Below are 23,559 nucleotides of genomic sequence, written 5' to 3'. Positions count from 1 at the left end.
TAGAGAGTGATAGCTGCAGCAGTGACACAGCTGTACCATGTAATCTCTTCTTTCTTCGTTCCTTTAATGCCAGTTTTTTTCTCTCTGGCACCCAGAATTAGGCTTATACGTCTATATTTAGGCCACTGAAGAAGCAGCCTGAGGTATGCTTTTCCATGGCACAATGCATTTGACTTCAATAGGGGCTGCAGGAACACAGCAGTTCTGAAAAGCTGACCTCTGATTTCATGTTTACAGATGCATTTCAAAGCTTGACTTCACGCACATGAATTTTGAAGATGTTTGACCTAAAGTTCTTTTTCCCTTTCATTTTATAGTGGGCTCTTATCTGGTCATTACTGTAGCAGGTTGCCACGTTTATCCCTGAGCAGCGGCCATCAATAAGTGTCAATTTCTAGCAAACGAATTCAGCAGCTTCGGTATTTTTTTATGATGGCTATTTAAAGATGACAAAAAATCATAAATCTTCCAGGCTTGTCATTGAGAGTTTATATTGAGTTTGTTGATGAAACAACTTCACAGCTCAGCTGAAGAGGAACTGCAGGGTTTGAGGAAGCAAAAGACTTTTGATAGTGTGCAGCAGTCCAAGAAATTGAAGATAAAAAACAACTTGCTGGCATTTTGTCCATATTCCTCCTTCCTACTCAGAGCAAGAGCTTCCCCTCGTATCCCCAGTAGAGCCTGTGCATTTCCCAGCCCGTGTTGAAGCCAGCCACCACTTACACCCAGGGGATGCACTTAACCCTGGGGGCTAGAGGAGGGGAAGTAAGGCTCAGGGGACAAGAAAAGGGCTGAGCACGACCTCCCCGAGCACAGCAGCGTTTCTTGCTCTGGGAGCATGCTCCCCCTCGTCACATCCTGCAGTGGAAAGTTCCATTGCGATATTGTTGTTTTACAATTGCCAATTTTATATGCTGAGGAAAGTTTGAATCTTGTGGATGTTTTGATAATGGCCAATAAAATCTCCTCCATAAATCTGGTGAATTCCCTGGTTTCTGTTTGCATTTTCATCTTTTGTACAGGCCAGTGGCTCTCATTGGCGCTTATTTATTTTGCAGTCAACGAACAGACTAGCAGAGTTTATGGAGTAATTGCTCCATTATGCAACAAGTGGGAAGGTTTATGGCTCTGGGAAGAAGGAAGATTATAATTGCAACAACTAATACAACTGCTTTAGCAACCACTATAACACCAGTTTGGTTCATAAAACTGCAAATTGGATTGAAAATAAACTGTCTAAAAAGTATGCTTCAGGAATAAACTTCTATTTAACAGAGAGGAACGGTTTTTAGCTGTTTTTAGCTTCTGAGGTTATTGTAGGTGTCATTCCCTTTTTCTTGAAAAGCAGGGATTTGCTCACCCTCCAGGTTTCAGCTGACTGCTGTTTCTGAAAACAGGTTCTGTGGTGGCATATTTATCAGTCAAAATAAGGTAAAATATAATGGTAGTATCTTCTGTCACAACAATAGTTATTTTGTGTATTTTGTATATTCATTTAGTGGAACATTCATTCTTGTGTTTTCCCCCCAAAAATACACTCAATCTCCAGGGCTAAAATCAGACCATTGGATAAATCCAGTATCAGACTGTGCTAGCCTCTGAGGCGAAATTATGGTTTGGAAACCTGGTCGTTGGTTCAACTCCCATTGACTCTGAATGAGCCAAAATTTCACCTGTGATAAAGTAAGCACTATTTTTTTTCCTCTGAAATGAAACTGAGTCAGATCAAAGGCCCTTTGCGTCCTTGTATTTTGTATTCTTCCTGCAAATTAGATTCTCATACTTGACGAGAGCCCCAATAAAACATGCCTGCACAAATTCCAGAAGCGAGCAGCACAGAACTGTACACACTTGGTATAACGTGCAGAGCCATTCTTTCCTTTTTACCTTGCTGTCTCAGAGGATCACAGCTCCAGTAGCTGGATGCTCCTATATATATGAGATGAGGCTAGAAACGAAGTCCCAAGATAGAATTTCCTGCATCTGTGTTAGGCAGCAAGACAAGCAACTCAATCTTCTAAACGCTGGTCTCAAAACATGTCCAGCAAGCTTCACTGAACTGCACGGCTTCATAATTTCGATGCTGTTACGTGTGTGTGTCTGTAAATATATGTATGTTAGGATACTGTATGTATTGTGTGTGTGTGTACAGCACTCTGGACTATATTCTTGCAAAATCTTGGTCTTGTTCTCCCAGCGACTGTTTTTCTGTGGGTACCTAAAGCAGAGCATAGAAAGGGTATGCTACCAGGACTGAGGCTGAAGGAGGGAAAAAGGGACATAGCAAGCATGCCCAAGTGCAAGAAGTAATGTAAATTTAATGCAAAGAATTACCAGAGATTGTCCTCTTCCGTATCGGGCCTAAGGCCCTTCCTAGGACTTGCAAGCATTTTCAGTACCACCAGTTCCTCAGATGAGTTTACTTTAAACTACAAGGCAAACCTATAAAGCCTTTTCTGTGTAACTGCTAGAGGATCTCGGAAGACTAATTTCCACATCAGAGTGCAGTGAACTATGACACTTGGCTGAAGAGAGCACCAGTAGCTTGCTATCCTGTGTGTGGAACAGCTCACGGAGCAGCACACAGCAGACTCAGGTCTGTGCTGGCTACAAGCCATGCTAACAATAACGTGTTCTGCAAATGCCTCTCTAGTCATGCATATTTTAAAACGTAATTTTAATAACTGAAGGCTTAATACTATACTTCCAAAGTCTTAATGTTGTTTACACAACATACAAATTAGACCGATTCTGACAAGCCCTGACCCCCTGTCAGGTGCAGTTACGAGCTTGTTCTGTAACAGCACCGGACTTTCAGGAACTGCAATAAACAAACACGTGAAATAAAAAGCCCTGTGGTGAACTCCAACCAGGGCAGTAGATCAACCGGAGGCTGTCTGCCTGCTGCAGAGCACCGCTCCATCTTCTCTGATGAATCACCGCCTTGTGCATGGCATTAAAAAACATGAGCCAGAGAGCAAAAAGGGTGTTATCTAGATGTAATGAACTCCTGAACTGACGTGGCAACGTGGCATGCTGACAAGGTGTCATCGGCTATGAAGCAGGACAGGCCCCCTCACCTCTAAAGCCCAACGATAGGTATCACAAAAAAAACCACTGCTATCTGAAGCCGGATCTGCAGAGCCAGCCGTGCATGGTTGCCCCATTAACATTTCATGTGCAAAGAGATGAGGCTGCGAATGCTTAAAAGTCTCCCAGTGGCTAAACTGCGAGGCTTTTCTATTTTCTTTAATTGAAGACTTAGCACACAAGCCTGTGTGCGCACATAATCTTCAGCCTGGAGATTTCAAGCTGTTAGGTAAATGAAATATTTCAGTGAGAACTTTTGGGGGTTTTGTCACTGGTTCCTGCTAGCCCTTAGTAAATTAGGAATAAATACTTGCAAAGAGAGTTCCATTTTTCTGTAGCGCTATTGTGTGATGGCATCTGGACAGATAATGCAGCCATGAAGTGGAAGTCCTTTATAAAGAAATGCAAGTAGGAGCTCTTCTGAGGCTTGCAGACAGAACCCTGCAGCTTCATATCAGTAGTCAGCAGTATTTCAAACAGTGAGAGGATAATGGTCACTCTGAAAGGTGAGAATTGGATTTCAGTGGTGGGATTTCAAAGCCAGGTGCCATTCCAGCAGTTGTGACCACAGCTGGCGGCAGGAGACTCACAGAGAAGGGAGGCCTGGGTCAAATCACACTTAAAGACTTTGTGCATCCCTATGGTTGTAAAAAAGGTTTTTAAAGTGGGGAATGAATATAATCTCCAACTGCTACCGTGAGGACTTGCTAAAAAGATGCAAGGCAGTATCAGCCAGACATGTTGTGGACAGACAACTGATTTTTTCAGTGTATGAATGCCTACAAAACCCAGGTATTCTGCTTCACTTTAATTTTCCTCGCCTGCAATTAAGTGAATGTGGATTTCTCTAGTGCTTTTCTGCTCACCTTGAAACACTGAACTACTCTGGTTGTCTAAGGGTGCTCAGTGGTTTTTAAAAAGCCAAGTTTGAGACGTCTGGCAGCAAGACGTATCAGTGTCTTCATCAACTGTTGGTTTAGTTTTTTTTAATGTGATTTGAAGTGCTGTGAGGTGCTAATCAACTTATTTTTTAGTCTGTCCTGCCCTCTTGTGAAACCAGATGTTGCACTTAAACCCTGAGAAGGGGAAAGTGAACCCAAGCAGTGTTATCTGGAGATGAGAAGCTTGCAAAAAAAAGTAATGCAAACTGCACAAATGGAGAAAAGTCTGCTATGTCTACGGTCTTTCTAAGGCATTCCTTCAACACGGACAAGTCTTTAAAGGCATGTCTTTTTTAAATGCCCCCTGCTAATGGCTCTTGCTAGCCACCACCATCCACTCTGCCCCTCAGCTGAGCTCCAGCTGTTCAGAGCCTTCCCGCTTTGTGAATTAATGTAAGGGACAAAAGCTGTTGTGAGAAGAGACGAGAGGAGGCCGGGCAGCCCAGCGGCTCGCACGCAGCTGCCGGCAGCGGCTCTTTCAGCATTGGACAGAGCTCTGCCGGGAGGCCAGGACGGGACGGGAGAGTGAACTCCCCAGGCTATGTCAGGCACCAGAAACATTTCCAGGGGTACGCAGCGTTGGGCCAGACCTTGCTGAGATCCGGGAGAGTTCCATCACAGGTAAAGCAGCACCAGTGAAGGGCCGTAAGAAGAAATCACAGCGGCTTCCCTGGGGAAAAGCCTCTCCAGAACGTAGTTCTGGCTGGATGGGGACTTCAGGAACGCGCTCCGCTGATCATAATTCAGATAGCCCAATGGAAATTTAAATATTCACTTATAAACCAGTATAAAAATAACACTCCCATCTGTTTAACTAGTCTTGGTCTGTCTTGTAACAGTTCACTGACCATCTGTTACTGTGGCGTAGAGAGAGACATTATGAATCCACTTGACTGTACGCATTTCAGACTTGGGTTTATTTTTGGTTGCTACTACATATGGACCATGTTCTGTTACTCTCCATGTGTTTGTTCACAAGGACTTCTCAGCACAAGTTTCCCTAGGAGGGGTGTTTCAGAATGGGGGAAGAAGGAGAAGAAAAGCAATTAATTTTCTACTTCAACAATAATAAATAGTTTCTAATTTGGATCCCGTCTCACTCCCTCTTCCCCCAGCAAGCTGCGTGGATGGATAAAGCAGCCAGGGGAGGGTAGCAACTCAGAGACGAGCTGTGCGATTAATGAAGTCACTGGCAGGCGTGCATAGTAAAACTCAGACAAAATGGATCACTTCAGAGTTCTCTTGTTGGTGTTTCTCCCCCGTCTTCTTCCTGCTAAAAGGTTTTGCAGGTTCTTCAGGCACAATCTCAGTGCTCGTTGGTCCCCATATCCCACAGGTGCTGGAAATTAGAGTTGAACTTAACCAATCTGATTCGTTGCAGGACCTGCTTGTGAGACATGCTCCTGGTTTTAGCAGCAATGCTCTCAGCAGCCCAGGCTTGAGTAGCCTCTGCACCAGGCGAAGATGAGGGAGAAGTGGCTCCTTTCCAGGAGCAAGCAGCCTTATGAGAAGGGACTGGTATTTGGCGGGGCTCCTTACTGCTGCAGAGCACCATTTGTCGCCACATCTGTGGTGCATGGCCGTCCTGTTGACCCTTTCTGAGTTCAGTGTTGGTGAAATGCATTGGAATCAATTTGTTCTGAAGATCATCATGTTGTCCCTCGTGGACAGCCTCCAGGAAGGGGCTCCGCAGCCCCCAGAGCTGTATGGGGTGCTGTGTGACAGCGCTGGCTGTTCTTCCTGCCTCTGTTTTACAACAGGGTAAGTTCATTCATGTCTGTAGTCCTCCTGCTGCTGGCTGGCACGAGGTGGAAGTGAAACTTCCACCGCCTAACCACGTATTAGCTAGGCAGCCATGCATCTGCTAAGTGATTAAAGTAAATATTGATGTAGTCTCCATTCCTTTCATAGAAGCGTTTTAGAAAGGCTGCGCAGATGATGCAGAAACGTTCCAGGACTTAGTCTGTACCCATTGCTCGTGAAATGTTCCATACTTTCTTTGTAAGCTAGTTTATTTAGACAAGCAACAGCGTTAATTCAGGCATCACCTGATGCTCCAAGAGAATCTAGTTCAGCTCTACTTCAGCCAGAAACCATCACGACTCCTTTTGTCAGAAACCCTTCTAGCACACGCAAATGCTCTGGGGAAAAATACAGCCATGATAAATGTTGTCCTGGAAGAAGTGACACAAATACCTAGAAGCAGCCGTACGTCAGTGAACTGCTGTTTCCAGTCTGGGGAAGAGTTTCGGGATCCTACCAGGGCCCGCAGTATTACCGACTGTTTAGCAGGAGTGGGCTCCTATGCGGGGTGGCCAAGCAACTGAATCCTTCCCGCTGGGGACTGATAGGGCTTCTCTGTGTGTAAGAAAACAATAGCAGACATGTAGAGCAAATAGGATTATGGCTGTGCATTAATTATAAACTAATTAACCCCCTTGTTTTTAGGCAAGGCCTACTTTATAAAAATCAGGTGAAAGGATTCCTTATATATATTACTTACCAGAGCTTTGTTAACATCTCACCACCTTTAATCCCTCTCTGTTTTTCCTTGTATTTAGTAATCTATCTGAATTAGCAGTGGTGTGACCCATTCTCTGCAGAGGCCAGGCTGCCAGCTTATAGAAATTACTGAAACGAGGCGCCAAAGTAATGTAAGGACAAATGCCTCCTCGTACAGATTGGCATGAACACTGGAGGCAGCATTTGAGCGTAATATTGACTAATTATTTAACCATGAGTGGCAGCTCTGAACATTGTGTTCTTTTTGCTTCGCTTCCCGCATTTACTGTGAATCTAATTACGAAGGGAACAAGTATTTCTTCTCAGGTCGCTGAAAACACAGCAGCTAGCTTTGGGAAAGTGCATGGGATGCAAAGTGGAGGCAGCCATGAACTGCGCCTCAGCTCGTTGTTGTACTAGAGCTAGTACTAGCGTGCTTCACTAGTACTCACTGAGCAGAGCGAGCAGGTGTTGGTGGGAATCTGCTCTGAAAATCCAAAAGCTGCCAACAGGAGAAAAATAGATCTTGGACTAAAAATATATAGTTTGAAATGAGCTGCTCTGATTATTGGGGATGTGATTTTTTTATTTATCTTTTTACCTTATTGGTTGGTTTCTTTGTTCCTATCCAGAAGGCTTTCTTTTTAGTGATAATTCTTTCTGTGATGTCAACAAGAAGCGTCCTCAGTTGGATGCATTTCAGCAGGGGTCACGTGCATCGGGAGATAAGACCCCTAAGTGAGGAATGTAAGCTTCTGGCATTCACCTTCTGTGCGCTTTCTCCCTACTGTAGAGGGGAACTTTTCTGAATGTAGAGCAATATGTATGCATGGTAGTTACCTGGACCCACAGAATGATAGGAAAAAATCTTCAGTTCAGGCTTGAGAATGCAGATGGTCATCTTATTCTTTCCTTTTCCACTATCTTCTGGCCTCCTCACCCATGCAATGAAAAACAATAGATTGCAGCTCCTAAATAGCTAAACCACCAAGCATGGCAGTAAGGAGGGGACTAAATTTTAGGTGCAGCATTGAAATCTGTGACACCCTGAGCAATTAAATGTGTATCTAATGAGATTTGAGTCTGATCCATTTTATTCTGCATCCCCTGAGAAAACAACTGTCTCATCAGGTGGGTTTGTACGTTCAGGTTGGACTCATGACACAGACCTCAGTGGAGATTTGCATCCTGGAGTTACCCTAAACAAACCCCTCTTTGTGCTGAGGCATGAAAGCTTGATGGCTCAGCTTTTACTTGAAAAGCATCCTGTTGAGGTGGCCTTGTGCTTCACCGCAGTCCTTTGAAGAAAGTCTGCCTTGACTGTTGGGTTTGTCTGGTTCAGAGGGACATGGTTTTAGCTCAGCCCAGAGGTGAGCAGTGAAACCTGAGTGCGTGCATCCACCCTGGCCACGTGTGTGGTGTTGGGATCTCCAAGGGCACCCATCTGCTCCAGCTTGCTGTGGGGCTGTCAGCTCAGCCTCTCTGTGACTTGCTGGTTTTCTCTTCCACAGCTAAAAAGGCCCCTTGGAAGATTCTGTTTGGCCCTAAGGCTCATTCAGGGAGTTTCTGGGAGGCAGCTGGAGAACAAGTGCCCCAGTGGTGGAGCACAGCATGCTGGATTGCTCACCAGACCCCAGCCTCCCCCCCGTGAGCTTTTGGGCTGATAGGCACAGCACTTGTGGCAGGATAAGGGTGTCATTGGGTAAAAGACCACACTGCTGCTGCCTTGAGGGGCGTTCTTGGAGGCTGGAGTCATGTGCAGTGTAAATATATCCTCCTACCCTTTCATCTGGAGTCAGATGATGCCAAGCTATTATATTAAATGCTGTGTTGTAGCGTGTACTCTGTGGATGACTTTGTGAATGATACTTTTTTCCACAGTAAATCAGGTGGAAATCCCCTAGCTCTTGATCAGGGTGTTAATACCAACCATATCTCTTGCTTCCTTTCCATTAAGCTTTACTGAGCTAGCTATGGTCGCTACTTGCTGATTTCCCTCTGTGAGAAATCTCCTGGCTCTTTTTCCTGGAAGTGCCAACTGGATGTTTTTAACTACAGAGGTTATTGAGACATGCCAAGACCAAGATGTCAAGGTTGGCCTTGAACATTTGTCTCTGTACTACCGGAAAATTTATTTCTCAAGTAAAATGATTGCCAAAAACCCATTAGATAACTTGATGTCTTTTGTTGCTGGTTACTTCCAAAGTCTGCTACAGGGCTCAGATCCCAAAAATCACTTTTAATAAACTTGCAGTTGCTTTGTTTGTTTGTTTTAATTTAAGGTGCAATTTCTGCAAACACAAAGCTGCACGGCTTTCTCTTTGCCCTTGATGCTGAGTTGGTTGCGCATATTAATTAAGGGCCATTAGCAGAGTAAGTGCAGAGCAGTGCAGAATGTGACTGAGCACATGTGCGGTGCTGCAGTCTGCAGCGTTCAGTGGTGCACCGCTTTTTGATGGGAGTTGAAAAATTACAGGTGAAAACACACTCTTCCTTTATTAGCCACTATTATTAGAACCATATGGCTTGAGCTGGGGAATAAATTGCGCCTGGCATGTATCAACCTAGCATGTCTCTGCAGATGAATATCATTTTTGAAGTGTAGACTAAAGGGGAAATGAAGGTGGGTTAGTGTTGTTAGCACAAACAGACCAGGAAGGAGATGCTGGCACTGCCTCACATTTTTGAGGCCACGCCACTGGCTTGCTGGAGGATGATGAAGCAGTGCAGGCAAGTTCTCTGTAGGAATGCTGCTGTATGGACACACACTTGCATGCAACTTTTTGTATTCCCTCATGAAGTGAGAATCATCCTTGTTTGTGTAGAGCACAACACGTGATGCAGAACATGAATCCGTGGAGAGTATTTGCATATTGGCGTGCTGCTGCTGGGCTGCTGAGCAAAGTTCAAGATGAGACCTTGACCATCCTTGCCTGGCTTGTCATGGAAGAAGAATGTGTGCTGTCACGCTGCATAGGATCCTCTGGTTTTGAGAAGGAACATAAATCCTCCTATCTCTAAGCAGCCTAATTGCAAGTTACCTGGACTCAGGGAGGGAGTTAGGCTTTTGACACACTGTTTAGTATTTTATTGTTTTGTGCTGCATCAATTTTGTACAGTACATCATCAAGGTGATGGTCCCTCTTAAAGACAGGAGCTGAGAGTAGGTGGAAACCACAGATCTGGTCTGCCCTGGAGATGATGTGGGTTTCCCCTTGCCTAGAGGGTATGGTGAGCACAAGCACTGTGGACACACAAGACTTGTGCTGTGCTGTTACTAGGAAAATGAAACGCTACTTCCTCATTCTCCAGAATTAACTGCATTTAATAGGTCCTCAAACATTTACCATGTTTTCCTCCTTCCTGGGACAAAGAAGTTTGTGAAGCAATCTAAGTCAGTTCCAGATCTGTTCTCTCTTGTTGTTTCTTGGAGGTGTATGGGCTTGTTAATGTCTGCTGCCTTCAGAGTTTAATTAAGTCCCTGTTGGAACTGAAGGGCATTTGAGCAGGCCTGCAGCCTTGGTGTGCAGGTAAGGCTGGGGAAGCAGCCGCTGCTTCACCTTGCACGCAGTGCAGCGACAGGCAGCATCCCGGGGCGAGCAGGATCCCGCTTCCGACTGCCATCCCTCACCCAGCTGCCACCGTGGGAGAGCCTCATCGATCCAGCCGCCGGCCTGACATCAACTGGGAGCTAAAAATAACACGGGGCGGAAAGAAATAAGCGACACGTAAATATAAATCCCTAATGCCTCAGCAGGGAGCATTGCATTTCCTAATCATTCAGTCAAATTGTTTAAAGATTGATTAATACTGGAAAGCTTCTCGCTTCCACCTTGGTCACCGGTCTCTCCTTACCGCAGCGCTTTTAGGGGAAAGCAGAGGTTTTCCTGTCCTGCTCTCGTGGTTCTCCAGCAGCCCACCCCTTGCACGTATGCCCTTGCTGACGAGGTGCAGCGGTGGGAGCTGCGCTGGCTCCTGCAGCAGCTTCCCAAAGAGCAGCACGTTTGGGCAGCAGCAGGGGGCTGGAGGGCACAGCGCCGCATTGCTGCCTCCACGCTGGCACAGCTCCCACGAAGTCAGCCCGCTGCTTGCACCACCCGGCCTTGCCACCCACCCTTCCTCATGGCGTAGGTTGAACGAAATAACGCGACGGAGAGAAAATGGCATGAGCGTTTCTTCCCATAGCATCATCTGGCTGCCTTTGAAAATGAAAGGCCAGCGAGCTTTCTTTCCTGGGGAACCACGCACCGAGCAATCGCGCTCCATTGTTGCCGGCAGATTTGTTTTTGCGCACTCCAGCCGGGAGGAACGGCGCTCGCAGGGCGAAGAAGCTGGCGCAGCGCGAGCGAGGTGGGAAGAGGGGAAAGAGCCAGCAAGTGGCAGTGAAATCTGCCGGGGCTTCGCCACGTTCCCTAGCAACCCGCGGCCCCGAGAGCCGCTCGCGACGTCTCCTCTTTATCAGCGCAGCTGCATGCGATGTACCAGCCTCGCCGGGGTCTGGCTCGCACTATTTTGGGTTTAGAAACCGAAGCGTGTGATTGCAGCGCTGTCATGGGCATAAGGACTTCTGGATTGCTCTCTTGCACAGATGGGAGCAATTCACAGGGAGGGTTGGGAAAGTGACTTTCTGTTCTTGCTTGCATGTTGTCTGGTGCCGGCTAGTAAATACCATCTTGTGGCTTAAAGACGTTGCGATGAGTAGATGAGATAGCTCCCCTGCCGTTCCTTTTCCCCGTAAGGTGGCATCGCAGGGATGGGCTCGCATGGATGTTTCTGGAGTAGCTCCCTTTCCTGCCAGCTGCTGCAGACACACGTGGGCCTTTGCACGAGAGGCACGCGGAGCGTTGTGCTGTCTGGGGCGCTCATGCTCCTTTACCGCATGCTTCCCGGCCAGGCTCACTGCACCCTGTGAGGCTTTAGTGGGGATTCAGCACCGAGTGCCAGGTGAGCATTCCCAGGAACCTGGGCAAAACAAACCCTCCATTTGTCTGCCACAAGTATTTACATCCCATGCAGTGGGTCCTCTGAATTTGAGCAACCTTATGTACCCCAAGTCTAAGCTGGAGACGCAGTGTTTTGGAGGTGGTAAAAGAAGGGCAGTCACTGTGCCTGTTTAGGACCCAGCCTCTTTGTCCTACCCCTTCTGAGCAAAGTTTCTTTGATTTAGAGTCTGGAACAAAACCATAAAGCAACTTCACACATGAGCTTCCCTTCCTGTAAGCAGCTTCAGCCCTGCAGGTGATCCATAGGGCCTTCAGCTGGCTTTGCTCAGCTCCGTTGCAGAATCTGTCACAACCGTTATCACAATCACAGAAGCATAAACAATAAGGCTGGAACTCACTCGAAGATCTGTCTGCTGCTCAGAGACAGGATCAACTCTGCCTAAGCCATTCTTCGGAAATATTTGTTCCTACTCAGAAAAGCCTCTGTGATGGAAATTACAGCTTCTCCCCAGGCAGTGTCTTCCAGCACTTTGCTGTCCTCGCTGTTTCTCCTCCTCCATACTGCAAACCCCCTCAAAATGCCTGGGTGACTGTCAAATACATGTCCAGCACAAGGAGGGGGCATGAGTCCCCTGTTTAATAGTGTAAAACAAAAGCGGAGGGGCAGGAAGGGAACATGGACAGCAGATTACATAGTTCTGGGGAGAAGAAGGAGGTGTCTGCAAAGGGATTGAGGTTCATGGTATTTTTATGGATAAGCTTTTGAAGTCTACTTCTCTCATTTTTTATTTTTTTTAAATATGCTACCCCTGGAAACGAAGGTAGATGAGAAGGAAGGTGGAAGAGGAACGCTTGCTGTGAGGGCTGCTCCAAGGGGAAACTGGCTCCTCAAAGGAGCAAGGAGAGAAGAAACCCTGAAGACGGGGTTGGTCTGATCTGAGAAGTGGTAGTGGTGGTTCATGAAAGCCAGACTGAGAGGGGCACCACACTTAGCAAAAGGGACTTTAGCTAAGTAAGCCCTAGAGTGTCACCTGCAAGGAAGCAGGTTTCAATCACCCATATCCCCAGAGAGAGTGGGGTCTAAGTCTGCAGTGCTTGCTTTTGGTCAGGCAGGCTGGGAGCCGGTTTTCTCCCTGCGTTGACCTCGTTGACTCAAATAGTGCCTCTCAAGCAGCCCATGTACACCTGAGTACATTGCTCACTTTGGCACACTGAGCTAGACCCTCCGCTGCTGTGTAAATCAGCGAGTTCCCTGGAGCGACTGATTTGCACCGTCTGAAAGTCTAGCCCATCCTCTACAAGTAAATTCTGCAAGCAGAATTATATTTATCTCTTTGTTCTTCCCCTTCAGCCTTTGCTCAGTCAACCTGCGAGCTGCTTAATCATTAAAAAACAGAAGGGGGCTGCTGCTGTTGTTGTGGTTGAACAGGACAAAGCGAGCTTTTAAATACATCAAATTGGTCCAGGCACGACGCGGTGTCCTGCCACAGCCCTTGGCCTCCTCAGCTCTAATTGCACATGCCACCGCCTCCTCCAGTGCGCCCCATCCTGCACGAAGCACCGCTTGGCCAATTAGCGGGATAAGTTCGTCTCTAGCCCGGGAGCTATGTGGATAGCCTTCTTCACCACGTCTCTGTACATGGAGGAATGTTTTGACAGCTAAACATGGATCTTGTTGAGCTGTCAGTTCTGCTCACTCTCCCAAGTGTTTCTTATTTATTGAGTCATCAGGCTCTTCCTGACCTCCTCAAAGTCAGTCCCAGCCTGGCACAAAAGACAGCACAGAAATACAGCTCGAGCGTGGCCTTCTGAGCAGGGCAAGTTTCTTCAAGCATTTGATGCCTTGAACAGCGCAGATCATTAGGTCTCCAAGTCAGAGCAGTGGCTGTGCCCCTGGGCTGGCAGCGGTCTTCAAGGCTGCAGCTGGGGAAATTCACATTCCCTCCCTTAGCGCACAGCCTGTGTGACCGCCAAGGTCTTGGGGTTTTTTAAGAGGCCAATGGCAAAGCAGGGGACCAGGGAAAGGAGCAGAATGGCTCTGAATCCAGGAAGCCTTGCATCCACTTCTGGCTCCTAGCGCTGAGCTAGGACCCCGCGCTCTTCATTCCAAACCTGATCTGGCTTGGAGGTCAGAGGTACTTGTGCAGGACACAGCCCGATCACCACAGAAAAAGCACCTATGCTCTTAACATCTGGAGCATTGTGACCACAAAGTAGTTTTGTGTTTGAGAAGTGTGCCCCTGCTGGATGTGGGATCACGCAGCAGGGGAAGCAAAGGGGAGCCCATTCCCTTTGAACCCTGTATAACCCTTCACTGGGGAAGTCAAGTGAGCCCATGGGTGTCCTGCTTTGCTCTCAGTGCCATCCCACCCTGATGTCCCAGCAAAACCACACAGGTGCATGTGTCCAGAAGCATCTGACCAATCCCATAGTCTGAAACTGGTCGTTTTGGGGTTAGCATTGGATAGGTCTTATACAGGGGGAGCTGATTCACTAAAATAGCTGATGTTGATACCTCACATTTGCTCTTGCTTTCCTGCCTGCTCCCTGTTCTGCAGATGCAGGTAGTACATCCTTCCATTTCATCCTGCTCCACTGCACATTGGTCCTCCCTGAGCCACTCTCCTTCATGCACTGGGTGCACACAGCTGGCTCTCCATGGGCTCTTGCCAGCTCTGGAAGCTCCTAGCTAGGTTGCACTTTATTCTCCTTCTTCTCTGCCTCATCACATCCTCTCCTCCAACGCTGGGGTCTGTCTCAAATCCCCTACTGCACACTGCCTTCAGAGTGCCCTTCCTCTTTTTGCCAACACTTCTCTCTTGCCTTTGTAGTTCTTCCTTTTTTACATGTTATTTTTGCATTGGAAAAGGTTGTTTTGCTCCTTCCCCTGGCTCTTTCCCCATGTTGCCAGAACCCTCATTCTCGCTCTGACCTTGACCTCACTGCTCCTGCTGCTCTTCTCCACGGGCTGTCTCCTTCTCTCTCTGCAAGCAGGATCACCGCAACAGCACAGCCGACTCAGATCTTCACCCCTGTGCCTGCACGTCGCAAGAACAATGCTGAGACCCCTTGAATATTTAGTACCCACAGGGAAGGTTCCTGCAGCATTTTTCTGTAGCCTATAAGCCCTGCTTCTCTGCCTCCCTGGCACAACTTGACCACCAGGTGGGACATGCCGGGTCCTCTGCCCGTGGTTCCTTCCAAGGGAAGATCATCCCTCGACTCCTGCTGCCCTTTGCTCGGCTCCCACCTCCCACTGACTGTGGGAAATTCCTAAGCAGGGGCAGTGCTTCAAGGGAGACTTTCAAGCTTTTATCTGAGTAATACTTAACTGCCCTGGACTGTATTACAGGAGAATTATGACTTTGTTGAGAAATTTCTACTGCTGTGAGCCAAATGAGAGATCATTTTCATAAGTACATTGGATGAAATAAATGATCGTCTAGATGACAGGCATTTGCCCTGGCCTTTTCCCCAAGTGCAGTATAGAGTTTGGCACTGCTTTGTTCTGAAAATATTATTTCTGATAATCCTGGGGTAACTGATAGTAAAACATATACAAGTCCCTTCTAGAGCAGCAGTGAGAGCAGTGAGGCTATTGAGAGGAAACGCCCTGGGGACTGCAGCCTTTCACTCTCTCCTGCTTCTTGTCTTGTGCACTACTCCCGCTGCTCCTGATGGGACTGCTGAGTCTCACCACCGTGTTCCTTACTGCTAATGTGTCGTATCCTCTGCCTGATAGTGCTCGGCATCACAGAAGCATCTGCAAGTACGTCTGATGCCTCGTGGGTGCGGGCTGCACCACAAGCTAGCTGCGGAACACTTTCCTTGGCTATAACGTAGTCAAAAGGCATTTTGTCTGCAAGCAAACCGTCTGCTTTTCATGGACGCCCCTGTTTCATCAAAAGGGAGAGAGATCTTTGAAAAGTTTTTAATGACCGTTCGTTACGATCAACTGCAGTCAGGTAATTTTGTTAAGAGGCCGCTGTCGTAGCTGGGGCTGGAGATGGAGAGGGGCCAGCGCTTGCTGGTAGAAGTGGTGTATGGGAGCTGCTGTGAGTTACCACTCACGTCCAGGGAGATGGTTCTGCTTGAATTAAATTGCAGATGGTCGCTGCAAATGGTACTTGATGGGATGGTAGATGGCTGAGCTGGGATTCAGGCAATCTAGAGGTACCTGGAGAGGGCTCTTCACGAGGAGAATTAATTGTTCTAAATGCAATAAAGCTTCAGTATAAAGCAATTCAGTAACAAAACCATCCAGCCATCCACGTAGATGGGATAAAATATAGAGACAGTCTAATTGAGACAGAAATTAGGGAATGAATTCTGATCTTTACTGCTTTACATATTGTCTTGAGCTGTTTCACTGCCCTTTTAATACTCTTCTCCATGATCTTTCACCGCACCGTCTTGAGGTGCAAGCAAATGAGCTGTCCTTTGACTTTGAAGAATAGCAATCTGTCTTCTCATTACTATTTGCAAATTCTCTTTTCTCTTGCATCACTAGAAAAGGTATCAATTTGGATGTATTTTGTCACCTTTGAAGTGTGGCTTGGCTGAGGAGCCAGGCAGTTATACGGCTTGGGCAGAATCCAGCTGTCTGGACAGTCTGTTAAGTTTCTGCCTTCTCTCCCTTGACTCGGTCACCTGGGAGGCTGAAAGTCAAATGAAGACTCATACTCAGTGCTTACGCTCTCTGACGTCTTCGGAGCTCCCCATCCGCTTTCCAAAGGAACTCGAACTCGTGTTGTTAAAAGGGCTCGGGACCATGCAGTAATGCTTCAAGAGATGGGGTCTGTGCAAACCTTAAAGAAAAACAGCGAAGCTCTTAGGGAGAAAGCAGCTGCACATGAGGGAAAGAGATGATTTGGGGATCAGAACATGAGTAAACCAGAGAAATCTTCCTGTCCTGAGAAAAGGAAGACATTTCTGAGTGCTGCAGGAATATAATTTGCTTTTGCCACACTATTGTTTTAGCTAATATTATTCTTACAGCTTTTATTTATATAACAAGACACCTCCTGGGCAGCTGAGGGGCATGTTGGGAGAGCAGTGTTTCTTTTGAAGACATTATAATCTTACAAGACAAAATGTAGACACATTGAGTGGAAGGAGGCACAACTTGGCAACCAAAGATAATTAATAATAGTTATAATTTGTACTCATTCAGCATCTTTCATTCAAGGATCTCAAAGCATTTTGTAATCATGAGTTCATTGAGGCTCTCAAACTCTCTTGAGACAGCCAAGCATTATGAAGACCATTTAAAACAGCAGGGTGCAGGATCAGACTGGTTAAGCATATTGCTGAGGATAAAATCCAGGAATCCTGCCCTCCAATCCTGTGGATGCTGAACCAAGTGCCCGCTCCAGTCTGAGGAGCTTTTTTTCTTACTGTAATTTATATACATATATAAATACATAGTCTTTCAATGTTAAGCAAAATGTGTAGTCTTCATTTAAGTCACTGGCGTCCTGGGAAGTGTAATGGCCCATGTCACAGTTGACTAAAAGTGAGACTACAGATAGTGGGTTAAACACATTTGGTTAACCATTTGTTTGCTGTTATAGTTTTCACATGAAAAAAGCTTAGATTGAAACCTGTCTTGATGATGGAAAGTGATGTGATTTTAGGTTTCTTTGTGTATTAAAACAGAAACCCATTTGCATATTTTAAGTATCTTTTCTAGCATATTCAGGCATCTGGCAAGAAAGCTATATTTAAACTGTTAATACAGTATGAATGCAAGTTTCACATGCAAAATTAGTACCATTAAAATGGTGAGATTTATTTTTCTTTTGAAACAAGTGATGCCCCAACACTTCTGGTTTTGTTACCTGATAAGGCACTGCAGCTGGGACAGCGTATTTTTTCAGCGGGCGACGAGCCTGAACCGCAGGGCAGGTGGTGCTCCTTGCACAAACACCCTGCCAAACCCCCGTCACCGCCTGCTGAATGGCGGTGAGCTCCCTCGTCGCTGTGGTCCGCCAGGGAGGGCACTGCACCCGAGGCGTGTGTACGCACGCCCGTCGTGTCGCTTCTCGTCATCTGCGAGAATGGTTGAGCTCTGCCTTGGTGAAGTGCTTCACGAATGAAAAACTGGAGAAAGAGCAAAGCTCAGTTATTTCCTTGTGGGCTAGGGATGCTTCTGGAAGGATGGGGTTTGGAAGGAGAGTCTTTTTTTTAAGCGGTTTTATTGTGGTGATGAGTTGCTCGGGCTAATTGTGTCCGATGAGAGCAAACCCATCTCTTTTCATCACTATGAATTTTGGAGCATTCTCATTTTCACCAGGTGTGTCCCTGTGCTTGACCTATGAGATAGGGATGTGGCTTGGTTGGGTGGGAGACCACGAGCCACTGCAGGGTGCCAGCCATTGTGACCAGAGTCTCCCACAGCCCAAATCTTTCAGTAGTGCTAGCGTGGATTTACAGCAATGTTCTGTACACCATCTCCCCAGACAAGAACTCCTAGATGGTACTATGTACCCCGAGGTGTGTAGCCATGAGGACAAAAAGTGAATTCAAGCCCATCTACAGCACTTGCCTATGCAGCTTGGGACTAAGGCTTTGAGACTGTCATCTGCTATGGATCCTGCTCTGAAATGCATATTTTGAGCTGCTGACAGCAGTAAATACAATGCTTAATTAACATTTTGAAGGCACCCACTGGAAGCTTACATTATTATGACATCAAGAGAAGGGGAGTTGATAAACAGGCTATAGGGTCTTTGCTGCTGGTGGTGATACATAGGAATGAGAGAGTACATGACTCTGAGCCCAAAGAGATGTGGCAAGGCAAGCAGCTAGAGCAGAATAAACCTTTCTATCTTGAAACAAATAGAAGAGTAAACATAGGTCTTCCTGATCTAATTTTATGAAGCAGAATAAGGTCTTACAGCCAAAAACATAGGGCTAAAACAAAGCAGTCTACTTATCCGTATACTGACATAGCAGTGATGCTTCATTACCCTCTTGATAGTGCCATCCAGCTTCTGCCTTGAATTCCTGGCTACGAAAATGTCCACCACCCAAGTAAGTAGGGTTAATAGGAAAACATGAAACGAAATAGCCTGTTCCCCTTTCTGTGTGAGATAAGCCTTGACAGGTAAAGCGTATTTGTGTAATGATAGAGCCAGGAGGCCCCAGGTAAGATCGGGCACTGCTGCACTTGTTTCTGTATATACATTTAAGCAGCAATGGGGCATAAATATGTAGTGCTGTATAGGTGTTCTTACTTGAAATGCAGTTTAAATCTGCTGTTTCCATGTTATCACGTCAAAGATGCATTACTTGGAGATTTGTTTGTCTTGCATTTCCTAATTAGAAACAGCCAATGTTGCTCCATAAAAGCCCAGCTCATCTCCTGTTAACCCCGGGTATTGTAAACAAACCGCAGTGTCCAGCAGGAACAATGACTCTCCACAGCAGAAGTGGAAGCTGTCATTTAACACAATCATGCTCAGCGCCGAAGCAAGCACCAGCCAGCGGTGTTTACAGATTATCCAACTTCGGTAACACCTAGCAGAAACAGCCAGCCCTTCCCCATTCAAAACATAAGCGAGAACATGAAGAATAGCAAGAAAAGCTATTTAGTCTGTTTGCATATAATAGAATGCAAACAATCCAAGGACAAAACAGTCATGCTTGTTTATTACCGTGCTTGATGATTAATAAAGCAGTCTCTGTAGAGTTGCTTGCATCACAGAAGCTTGGAGAGCTTTGAAGGCACTGATTAATTAACGGAGAAATATCGTTAGACCCATTTTACAGGGTAGCTAAGGTTTATTTAGGGTGATCCTGCTGAATACGGTATCAATGCACGGAGACCAAGTCTTGGTTTTCATAACTGTGAGCTAAAAGCTGGATTCCAGGTAGTCAAAATAGGCACTCTAATTTTCATAAGGCTTGGGAACTTCTCAGCTATTTAATGATCTTGCATTCTGGTTCTGTCATCTGGCTTTTAAAACTATCAGACAAGATGCCTCCCCTTCCACCTGTCCACATCCCTGTTTCAAAGTGTAGGAAAAAGAGGCATTTGGCCAGAATCCCGGGCTGGACAAGTTAAAACAGAAGGAATGTATTTATATTATTGTTATTATTATTACCCATATTTTGTGTAACACTGTCACAAGAGATTTTTGAAACGAGAAGCTTAGCAGGATTTGAGTAGGACTGGGAATGTGCGTGAATAACTAAGTGCGGATAGAGTTACAATAATGAAGTTTAAAAATAAAGAAAAATATTCTCTAGAGCTTTGGAGTAGTTACAAAACTGCCCTATTTCAAAGCATGCCAGTGTTTAATAAATGAGGGCTCTGCTGCCAGAGCTGCCCGTTCTGGATTCCTGGTTTGCTTTGGGAAGCGGTGGCAAGGCACGTGGCCTGGGAGGGGACCGAGGGCTTGCCCTGCTCCGGCTCATCCCAGGGGAGACCTCTCTTCTGCCTGCCCAAAAACTTGTGTTTTCAGGCCGCTCACGTGGACAGGAGGTCTCAGGAGATCGGTGGGTGTCCCTGCGTGCATGGCACCTTCTTCAAAGGGACTTGACAAATGGTTCTCCAAGAAGTAAACCCAGGAGTGTGTGCGGCAGAAATCTAGGCAGAGTTGTCTTTTCAGGAATGTGTATGTACTTGGGCAGCTGCGACTTGTCACTGGGAAAATAAATCAAGAATTAAAATATTTTTTTTCCAGTGCATCTCCTCTGTAAGAGGGTTCAGTTGGCCTTAATTACAGACTGAATTACAGCTGCAGGCAATCTTGATATTTCTTTGGGAGCTCAGCTCTTGAGAGATGTGGCACCACACTGAATTTTTTGGTCTGAAAGTTTGCGATTGTTTTGGACAGTCAATAACTTAAATGAAAAAGTATGGTCTTTGTCAGGCCATTGAACAAAAAATGTGCTGAGATGTTATTTAACTGTTTGTTTAACTGATGATCAGTTTTGGTGAGTGAAGTGAAAGGAAAGTGCTAACTTCATGCAGATGAACAAAAAGAAAAAAAAAATGAAAAGGAAAGTAAGAATCAGTGAGAGATGTTTCTGGCTGCTTTTCAATTCCAAATTGGGCTAATTCTACCTTCTGAAAAGAAGATAATTTCCACGTTTCTGTAATTGGGAACACATAATTGAAGTTATTTTCTCTGAGAGAAGAAACTTCTACAGCATTTGCAAATGGACAAGAAAAATGACCACATACAGTGTACTCTGAGTGATGGCGCATTCATGACAGCGTGATCTTCAGATGTCTTTGTAGATCTTGAGTTGTGATTTTTACCCATTCGGGTAGACCTTTATGTGCGGGTGGGGAAGGTTTGTGTTGGAGGATGCAGTGCACTGCCTCCAGAGCTCCCTTTTCTGGGCAGCAGAGCACCAGGCAGCTGATGACCAGTGAGGTCTGGAGTACAGAGCACAAGGCAGAGAAGTGCTGAAGCAAATGTAAACTCCATGTACCAAAATAATTGTGCAGCCATTCCATGCGACTGCTTCTTTTGACCTGGCTTTTTAGGAACTGAACTTTAATGAGGAAGATGAGCCAGATGCTGTTGCAGTGCTTGGAGTGGCACAAGCGATTAACTCACTTCCTTTCGTTTGTAGCAGGAGATATTTTCTGCCATGGGGTTTAACCCTAGGGGTGCTGGCATTTTGCTAGGCATGCCATTAATTAAGCACACAGGACAGTGTTTGTTCATGAAAGCATTTGCATCTGCAAAGGCAACTGCAATTGTCACGCTCTTCCCCAAGGTTGCTCTGTATTTGATGGCTTGAAGCTTAAACTCAGGTGCTCCTGCTCCTAAAGCATGGTCCCTCTTTGCAGTCCATGGCTCTTCTCTGTTCTGTAAGCCAGTTGATCATCTCTGATATTGCTGGGATTAGCCAGAGTGATGCTTGGAGGGTCTGGAAGGCCAGGTTGCCATTTGGCACAGGCCACAGCTCTCTGTAGCTCAGGCAGCATCCATTAATGTGTGCATCGAGGCATCGTGGAGAAAAGAGAATGCATGAAGATAACTCTGCTAGATCAGACAGTAAATTGGATTTCTAGACAGCCTTGATCAGGGCACAGATCAGGAAAAAATAGAGGAAGTTTAATAAACAACATAGCTCTGTTTTGTAAGGAAAGCCAGAGTTATATTTTTACCCTGACCTAACAAAGGAGGAGGAAGGAAATTGTTTTGCTGAAACAAGCACTCTAGATCCACTAAGGATACACTTTTCTCTCTGTTTGTGTGCGTGCATGTCCCAGCAAACTCAACAGCATGTTCATATGCATGAAGTGCATTTTCCTGGAGGCATATAGTCAGCATGTGCCATGCTCAGAGAAAAAAGATGTGCCTGTCACTGCTTAAATGTTGGTCAGAAAAGCGTAGCATTTTAATCAAAATAAGTTAAAATGATTTCTAACATTGTGGTTCGTATTTGATGTTTTTGCTGATCGTGGATACCGGATAAGAAATCTGCCCAGTTTGGAAAACTGCAGTGTAGATAAAATACGAGAGCAGCCTATTTATTGTGTGTGTGAGACTACGTGGCCTCCAAACGCAGAGGAAGTCAGACAGGTCTGCACATCTGCAGGTTTGGGTCTTTCAATTTAAATGCTACAGCCAGAGCCCCTATTGAAGCAGACACGAGTCGGCCCCCTGATCTGGAGAAGTGGGAAGCTGGCGTGAAGGAGAAGGGTCACACATCGCCTGCTGCGGCTGGCACCGGGGCCAGGAGGCACGTGCTGATGGTGTCTGCACGTGGGGTGCCCTTGGGTTGGACAACAGCACGAGCATGTCTACAACATTGAGTCTGGCCCAAGTACTCTGCGGCTGAAGCCATGGGGATGGGGCTTGCAGCAGCCTGGGCATGGATTTGTTTTTGCCTCAGAGCCCGCGTGTGGCAAATCACTTCAGCTCCATGCATCTTGCTTCCCTTTCTGTGAACAGACGGCAGCTCATGCCTTCTGTTTTGGTCCATTTATGTTATCAGGCCTGAGGGTAAAAGCAATGTTTTAGATGCTGTGTGGACAGAGCCCAGCAGAAGAGGCTGGAGCGTGGTGCTTGCACGCGTTCATGCCACGCTGGCGATCGCTAACAGGGAAGAGAGGGATGGGAGCCATCATCAGCTTGGGCTCATCCTCTCTGTGAAAAGGGAAGGAGTCCTGGTCAATGGGGTGGCAATGGTCATTCCTTTCTGCACGGAAACTGAAAGAGGATGGAATAATATTTTAAGATGCTCAGTTGCCAGATTGATTTCTCAGGCTAATAAATCCTTGGCTGCACTTGCAGTGTTAAAATATATGTTCAAGCAAGATTCATGATCAGCTCTTAGGAACAAGAGAGCAAAGGAAAAAAATGCTGTTCTTCCAAGATTAAATGCTTTATATCTGGCAGCCTTAATTGGCTTATTAATAAACCCTTTTTTTTCAGGGTTATGTTATTTTTTATTTCTAATGAAGCAGTTGTTAACTAGCCTTCTAAAAACAGACACAAAACACTGGCCAAGGGCATCTGGGTATGCTGGGTCAAGTACCTGGCTCTGAAACTCTTAGTCATGCGCATGGCCTTATCCACACCAAAATGCTATATCCCACCAAGGCGGCACTTACATGACTTTGAAAGCAAGTGCAAGCCCTGTGCATCATACAGGCCTGCCTCCCCGTCTGAAAATAAATAAATAAATAAATAAATAAATGTTATGGTAACCCGAACACAGCGTGGTTGCATTTGTACAATAGAGTTTACCGAGCTATGTGCGGACATTCCGAGTTTCCAGATGTTCAAGAGCTTACTCAGAACAACTGCTAGGCATCTAGAAATCCTGGACTAGGGTACAAAATCCTTAAGTATTACTCAGGAAAAAGCCTTCAGCAGAAAAATAAAACATCCCTGGGAAAACCTGAATGTATGGTCGGTTCAATGGGTATTCTCAGTCATGGATGCTGGGCACATGGCAAACAGAGCTTGCACAGCCTTACAGGGACGTTCATCCAGCCTGGGGCTTTTTCCAGGTGCCCTTTTGTTCCAGGAGACTGTGCCACTCATTTCCTTTGTGCAGTGCTGCTCCGTTAGAGATGGGCAGGCAGCAGGTACAGCTGTCCTATTGTG

General features: G+C 46.1%; 1 protein-coding gene across 7 annotated transcripts in view; it reads left to right on the top strand.

The window, feature by feature from the left end:
• Window positions 1-23,559, top strand: part of LPP (LIM domain containing preferred translocation partner in lipoma) — a 312,873-nt gene that overhangs the window by 206,770 nt on the left and 82,544 nt on the right. The gene's annotated exons all lie outside the window — the stretch shown is intronic.

The sequence above is a fragment of the Oxyura jamaicensis genome, chromosome 9, assembly GCF_011077185.1.
Source record: "Oxyura jamaicensis isolate SHBP4307 breed ruddy duck chromosome 9, BPBGC_Ojam_1.0, whole genome shotgun sequence".
Classification (NCBI taxonomy): Eukaryota; Metazoa; Chordata; class Aves; order Anseriformes; family Anatidae; genus Oxyura; species Oxyura jamaicensis.
This window is presented reverse-complemented; position numbering and strand designations above follow the sequence as displayed.